The 7,500-nt window shown below is 40.7% G+C and overlaps 1 protein-coding gene across 4 annotated transcripts in view; it reads right to left on the bottom strand.

Annotated features, from left to right (window-relative positions):
- The window catches only part of ZEB2 (zinc finger E-box binding homeobox 2), a 128,031-nt gene that overhangs the window by 56,313 nt on the left and 64,218 nt on the right, over positions 1–7,500 (bottom strand). The gene's annotated exons all lie outside the window — the stretch shown is intronic.

Below are 7,500 nucleotides of genomic sequence, written 5' to 3'. Positions count from 1 at the left end.
GGCCATGCTCTGCACTTAAACTTGGCATAACCAGGTCACAGCCTGGGAGTGAATTAAAAAAAAAATAGGGAAGAAACCCCACTTTATTATTTCTTGCTTATGTTATGGTAGAGGAAAAAGTAATAGAAGTCAGTAACTGCAGATGCCTTTTCCCTTCTTCCTATAAAACAAACAGAACTTTGTTACTTAAAATGATGATGTGTTGGCCATTTGTCTATAACAATCCTTTGGGTATATTGAGGAAAAAATGTAAAAATAAGCTTTAAAATTCTGTTTAATATGCACAAGTGAATGTTTTCCTCTCTGAAAAGAATTTTTAATATGCAAACTTTTTATGTTTTTTGACCTGCTGTTCAGTGCATTAGCCATAGCATTCTGGGAGTGGACCCATGGAATCCTGATCCGTGGATCTGAACATATATGAAGCTCTTTGCTGAATCAGGGGTTACTTGCAAAATCTTCTTAGCAATCAATCCTGCAATACTTACACAGGCAAAACTCCCATTATCCACAGAAGCTGATATTGTTAATGAAAGTTCTGCCTCATTGTAGGAACAGGCCCCTAACTGATATATCTTTCAGGGACAGAATCAAACCTAATGATAGAGTGATACTTTTTAGCAATGACTCTTGTCTAATAGGGATGGGATTCCACTTAATGGCATGTCTTTTGGGATTCAGTCATGCATAATTGTTTCACCAGTGCAATTTCTGGACATTAGTTTTACCCTTTCCAAACCACCTACACATGCTAGGTGTCGCACAGCTGACCCTACTGCTGACAAATAGTGACCAGCATATTCACTCCCTCTTCCAATGCAGATAGTGCTTCCTTACTGCTCCATGAGCCTGTCCTGTAACATGACACGCTCGCCACCGCTCCATAGTGCCTCAGACATTTGCAAATGGTGTCTCCTGGTAATTGGGAACTCTGATTAATGGGGATGAAAGCCATTTGTTCTAAGGGAGTCTACTGAGCCACCAAAATGTTCATAAGTGATCAGGCCTGTGAGGGTCCAGTGTTTTCAAGTACACATTTCTATGGGATGGAAGGCAGGTGGAGAGCCATTAAAATAGTTCCTACTTCTTTTATAGCTGTTCTTCTGTGTGCATCATTTCCTTTCATGTTGATCAACCTTCACCTTTCCTAAATCTTCTAATATATCATTCCTGTATCTTCTTGCTTTAATATTCACTATAGATGTTCCCTAATATGAGCCTGATCCAAAGCTCATTAAAGTCTACAGAAAGATTTCCATTGACTTCAGTGAGCTTTGGATCAGATCCTAAATCTGTAACACTCCAAGTTAGCCCGATCTCTTTGAACAAAGTCACAAGTGGATATGGGGATGGATCTGAAATTGATAAAGAACCATCATGACACCCCCTCAAACTCAGGTTTTCACCTGCTTTGATCTGTCTCTCCTATGGCTTGGGAACCACTACATATAATTTGGTTATAGAGTAAAAGGCTCCTAAATGCAAAGCTAACATTACCAAGTTTGCCTTGCACTATTACGAACTCACATCTTCCTGTTAAATGACAACCCAAGAAACTTGTCTGGATGAGCAAAGATGCATATCCATTTGTGTGAATTAAAACAACAACAACAAGCAGAACACCATACAGCTAACCAATTTCTATTTTTATATATTACAGCCCTAGGCTACTTACACAGTTGGCAGGTGAGTTTGAGAGCCATTGAGCACTGTGAATTTTCCCAATGTATTGTAATTACAGAAACACATGTGCTAGATATCTTGATGCTGATTCACTATGAAAAATCACAGTGTTCAATAAGTCTAATTTCTTATCTGTCTGTAACAGGGTCACACCTGAGTGGGCACAATATTGCTCAGTGACTAATGCACAGGCCGTAGAGTTTGAAAATGTGGGTTCTATTCCCAGTTCTGCCATTGATTCTCTGTGTGATCTGGGACACCTCTGTGTCTTAGTTTCCCTTTATTTAAAGTGCTGTGTAAGTGCCAATTAGAATGAAATACCAGATATATAAGGACCCTTGTTCAGTGCTTCCTACCAAATTCTTTTTCTGCTTCATCAGCAAGGTACAAATGTGCTTTTAAATTTCTCAATATAAGTTTAGTAGATTTTAAAATAATATTTAGCATATTTGAACAAGAGGTACAACAGGCTGGACTCTGCTGATATAACTAAGAACACTAAAGTCATGTAAAAATTAGGAGAAGATCTTAAAAATTTTAGGACAAAGTTGCAAAGATAGGCCTGGGGCAGTGGGCAATATATAAGGCTAATGACACAATTTCCATTGGTAGCTGTAGGAGTTCAGTTTCTGACTGAGGGCTTGTCTACACGTCTACACTTGTCCACACTTCTAAGAAAATTATAAAAGAATAAACCCCTGGACTTTAAAAAAGATAATATGAATGCTAATGTGTATTCACATTGAGAACTTATAGCCACTTCACATTCAACCACTGTGCTCCTTTGCGCCAAGCTACCATCCAACTAAAAAGGAGTTTCTGACCAGCAAGCTGACTGGTTGCTAACTAAGTCTGGAGAAAATACTAAAGAGTGTTATTAGCTCATTGCTATTTGCATTGTTAGCTGAGAGAGTACATAAAAGGTTGTTACAAGGAGGAGGAGGGAGAAAAATTATTTTCTTTCACCTCTGAGGATAGGACAAGAAGCAATGGGCTTAAATTGCACGAAGGGGGTTTAGGCTGGACATTAGGAAAGACTTCCTAACTGTCAGGGTGGTCGAGCACTGGGATAAATTGCCTGGGGATGTTGTGGAATCTCCATCATTGGAGATTTTTAAGAACAGCTTAGACAAACACTTGTCAGGGATGGTCTAGATAATACTAAGTCCTGCCCTGAGTGCAGGGGACTGGACAAGAAGACCTCTTGAGGACCCTTCCAGACCTACGGTTCTATGAAAGAAGTTGGAAATTGTACTACTCAACTGCCAAATAACTTTTAAAAAATCAAACTGCACCTAACAAATGAGCGAAGAAACCTACAAAATTGTAAACTAACATCCCAACCAAAATGCACAGTGCTATAATCTCAGGCTACGTCTACACTACAGCATAAAATCGAAATTACTAAAACCGGTTTTATTAAACCGATATTATAAAATCGATTTTATGCGTCCACACTAGGGCACATTAATTCGGTGGTGTGCGTCCATAGTCCTAGGCTACCATCGATTTCCAGAGCGGTGCACTCTGGGTAGCTACATTAAAGGAATGAGACCAATAACTTCGATTTCCGTCCACACTAACCCTAAATCGATATAGTAATATCGATTTTAGGGTTACTCCTCTCGTTGGGGAGGAGTACAGAAATCGATTTTAAGAGCCCTTAAAATCGATTTAAAGTGCCTTGTAGTGTGGACGGGTACAGAGTTAAATCGATTTAACGCTGTTTAAATCGATTTAACTGTGTAGTGTGGACCAGGCCTCATTTGGAGGTGGGTTTTCTTGAGGGGATATGTGGAGCAGGAAGTGAAGAGGATCAGACTGACATCAGTTTGTGAGGGGACTGTCACTCTGTGGTCCCTACTTCCCCGCTACTCCAGGTGTGGGTGGGAGAAGTAATCTGCACCAGCCCTATTCCCAGCACAGATCTCTTCCCACTTCATGTCAGCTTTGCCATGTGAGCTGGGGGGTGGAGTCAAGATTCAGTCTATGGCTAATCCCTCCCCATCTCTGCAGAATAAGCAGTAGCAGCCCCCAGAGACTGTTCTCCAACTGCTCTGCTTCCCTTGTTATGACTAGGTGGTGCATAGGAGTAAGTGGACATCTGATGACCCCCTTACTCCCCAGTGTGGATGCACTGCTGGGGTCAGAGTCTGGCCCTTAGGAAGCCCTCCAGAAGCATTAGCCAATCACTTTTGGAACAGTATTTTGGAAGTATAGGGCATAAATTCTAAGTCAGTAGTTTTCAACCTTTTATTCATTTGTGGACCTCTAAAAACTTTTGAATGAAGGTGCAGACCCCTTTGGAAATCTTAGACATAGTCTGGACCACATGTTGAAAACCCCCATTCTATGGTAATGACAACCATTTGCAAACCCCTTAGACAGTCTGCAGACCCCCAGGGGTCGCAGACCACAAGTGAAAAACCCACTGATCTAAGTAATTATCTGCAGACTTCTAATCTCCAGTATTTAGTGGTATCCACCTTTCAGATTAGAAGTTTAGCCCAACTTTACTTTTAAGTGTTTATTAATATGATAAAAATAATTAGTCCTATTTCTTTAATTAATCTTAGTATAAAAAGTTTATGAGCTTGGCAATTTTTATTAAAAGTTAGCTCATTCATCAGACAATTTTCTTAGGTTCTCACAGCTCTGGAGCAGAGGGGAGAGTTTGGGAAACAAAGGAAACATAGGTGGGAAAAATTTATGAAAAGAAAACATATGTAAAAGAAAACACATTGAAATTTGTTTCCACGTATGAGATCATATTTCTGGCACTTTGTAGAAGTCCTATGGAAGCTGTTATTTCCAATATAAGAATACTACAGTGACTAAATTGGTGTTAAATTTAAATCTGTTCAGGAAGTAATAGTCAATCTGCATTCCATGTAAAGGCTCTCTCAGGCAAAATTATTTATACAAGGTAAAGTTGGCAAAAGGAAGTCCTAGGAAAGAAAAAAAATATACATATTAAGCCACTCTTTCCCAGCTTAATACTGAAATGTTTCTTCCTTAGGAAAATAGTTTCTTAGCAAGGCTGAGAGTAACACATTTTGTGAACACATTTTGTCATGAACTACTATTTTAGATGCATTATGAAACAATATAAATAGATGTGATCTTATGGAGTAAGTGTCACTATTTGCAGACAGATCTGTACTAATGGTTTTAATTCTACACAAAGTGTAAAGTGCATCCTACAAATGTGCAACTACGTAACTGAATAGATGTTTTCACAGATGCATATTTAATCTTACTTTGCTTTAATTTTAACTTTGAAATTACCTTTACATTTATGAAATCATCTCTGACAAATTTAAGGTCAAATTCTGCCATCAGATACACATGCACAACTTGGATTAGGCATGATTTTGATTTCACTCACATGAATTTTACACCAGTGTAACTCTGTTGACTTCAGTGGAGTTACTTCTATCCTGATTTATATCAGTCTAACTTTGACTAGAATCAGACCTAATGGGAGTTGTATGCAACTATCCTGGGCAAAATAATTAATGTTCTTTGCCATTTTTTATCAAAATTCAAAATCTGAAAAAAATCAATCACCTCTAATTATTTTCTGTACATTTGTGTGTGCATCTTTCTTTGTCCATTTGTTTTTTGTTGTTGGTGGTGGGTGTTTTTGTGCTATGCGCACACGTTGCAAGCGGGGAAAAAAAGTGAAGCTTACATCATTAAAATCACCCGGGGGCAGCTGCAAAATACACAGACAATACAATCAGCCAGCCCTATCTGAGGTATCTGTGTGTCAGCTTATTGAAATAGCTTTAGGAGTGCTGTGTGTGAATTGCGTGTCATTGGCTCATTGTCATAGGATGGGCCAGTGGACACTAGCAATAAATCTGAGGCATTCAGATACTATGGCATGCTGATGAGCACCACAAAAAAAGTATTAATAAATACATTCCCCCCTGCTCCCCCATATCTACCCTAGTTTTCTGTGTTTTACTTGCTAACTCCCCCATGCGGCAGTTGGCCATGCGGGACTTTGGCTCAGATTCACTGTGTCAGTGACCCTTTTTCCATGACTGTACATTATGACTCGGAACTGCACAGTTTGCTTCCAGTTGCTCTCCCTCTGCATTATCCATTTCTTGGTCCGGCTTGCTAGACTATGACAGCAGCCATGATGGGTTACAGTCCATAGTTGCCATTCAGCTCTGTTTGACCTACCTGCCGGATTTGTTTTCCCTCTACTGAATGGCTGCCTTAGCAGCTGGGTTTCTGAGCTGGGGTCCAGAAAGTTGCTGCCTGCTGCCATGTGTCAAGCTGCTTCTAAGATACTTTCTCCATCCCCTCATATGGGCATGGTGTAAACATGAGTAGCCTGCGCTTTGATGGCTGCACACCTGCATCTTTTTCTCCTGTCCTGAGGTGCTTCCATGCAAGAGTCTGTCTGTACAGCACTGAATATACTGTCAGCAATCAACACATCATTAATACTTAAAAACAATAAGATGCACACCATTTGGGGGTGAAGAGGGCAAGCGCCTTTTAATTCCCAGTTAAGCTCTATTGGTGCTTAGGCCTTGTGCTGGACCTCCGCACAGCGGTGAATGGCACCATTTGTGTGGAATTTTGTCAGCGATAGTGGGACTTGCACATTTTTCTGTGCTAAGTGGCACAATCTGCCCCACTATATTTCCAACCTCATGATGCAGTTCTGACAGTGAGAGATGAAGGCCTTTCATTAGGTCTGTGTTGTATAAGACTATGTACGTTATGTCTTTTTGGCAAAACTGATTATTTGCACAATGGGCCCTATTGTGTCTTTACAAGGCACAGTTACAGTGGCGTGTGTGTGTGTGTGTGTGTGTGTGTGTGGAGGCAAAGCACAGCAGTGCCAGTCCATGGAGGCATTCCGCCTGCAGAGTACACAGCTGTTAGAATGCCTCCAGGACTACTGGAAGGAATGAGCACAGAGGTGGCACCCTATTCAGAGGTGTATTATGCAGTCTGCTTTGCTGGTTACAGTCCATTAGCCAACAGAGAAGGGGGCAGAACCGCGCCCCTGCCCTACCCTGCCCCTAGTGCTGACTGAGCTACGAACACTTCCACCATCCTTTAACTCAGGAAGCAGAATAGCAAAAAATACTGAGATCATGGCTATCTCTTATGAAGTGGGGGAGGGGGAGATTTGTGTGCCCTCCTTGTGCACACATACGGGGTTTGACATGATTTGGTCCAATACTGTATTGTTGTTGTTAGTTATATAGCACTTAGAAGTGTGCTAGGCACTTACTTCTTTTCAGTTTTTTTCTTTAAGATCATAGAGATATCGCTAGCCATAACTTTTTCCAGAATCAACCTCTCCACTTCATTCTAGATTGTTAGGGCCCAATTCGGCCAGCTTTACTCACACTGAGCAGCACAATTACCAGACAAATAGTCCCATTACAATCAAGAAGCCAAATATCAGCCCTATGATTGGTGTAAATTTTGTGAGATATACACCAGGCCTTTTCACTTTGCTCTTTGAACTCACATTCAAGATGTAACCTTGTTGTCTCCCTCACCAAAGTGAAACATGACATCCTTATTTCTCCCTTTATGTATGATTATCAGATCATTCTGGTGATTTACAGTTCCTAAAACATACACAACTTTTCAGCATTGCCTAAACTCAGAATATAATCTCCAGGCTCGTAATTTTGGGTCACTTCTGTGGTAGCCTGTGCAATCTCACAAACATCTACAGGCTTCTGTCTCAGCTGCCTGTAGTTTCTCCCTTCGGCTGCTAGAAGCTGAAGTGTTGCTTGTGCTGCAGGCAGCAGCTGTACCACCAAATTGCGG

Source organism: Gopherus flavomarginatus, chromosome 10 (genome assembly GCF_025201925.1).
Source record: "Gopherus flavomarginatus isolate rGopFla2 chromosome 10, rGopFla2.mat.asm, whole genome shotgun sequence".
In the NCBI taxonomy this organism is placed as follows: Eukaryota; Metazoa; Chordata; order Testudines; family Testudinidae; genus Gopherus; species Gopherus flavomarginatus.
The sequence above is the reverse complement of the archived record's forward strand: the minus strand, read 5'-3'. Positions and strand labels throughout refer to the sequence as shown.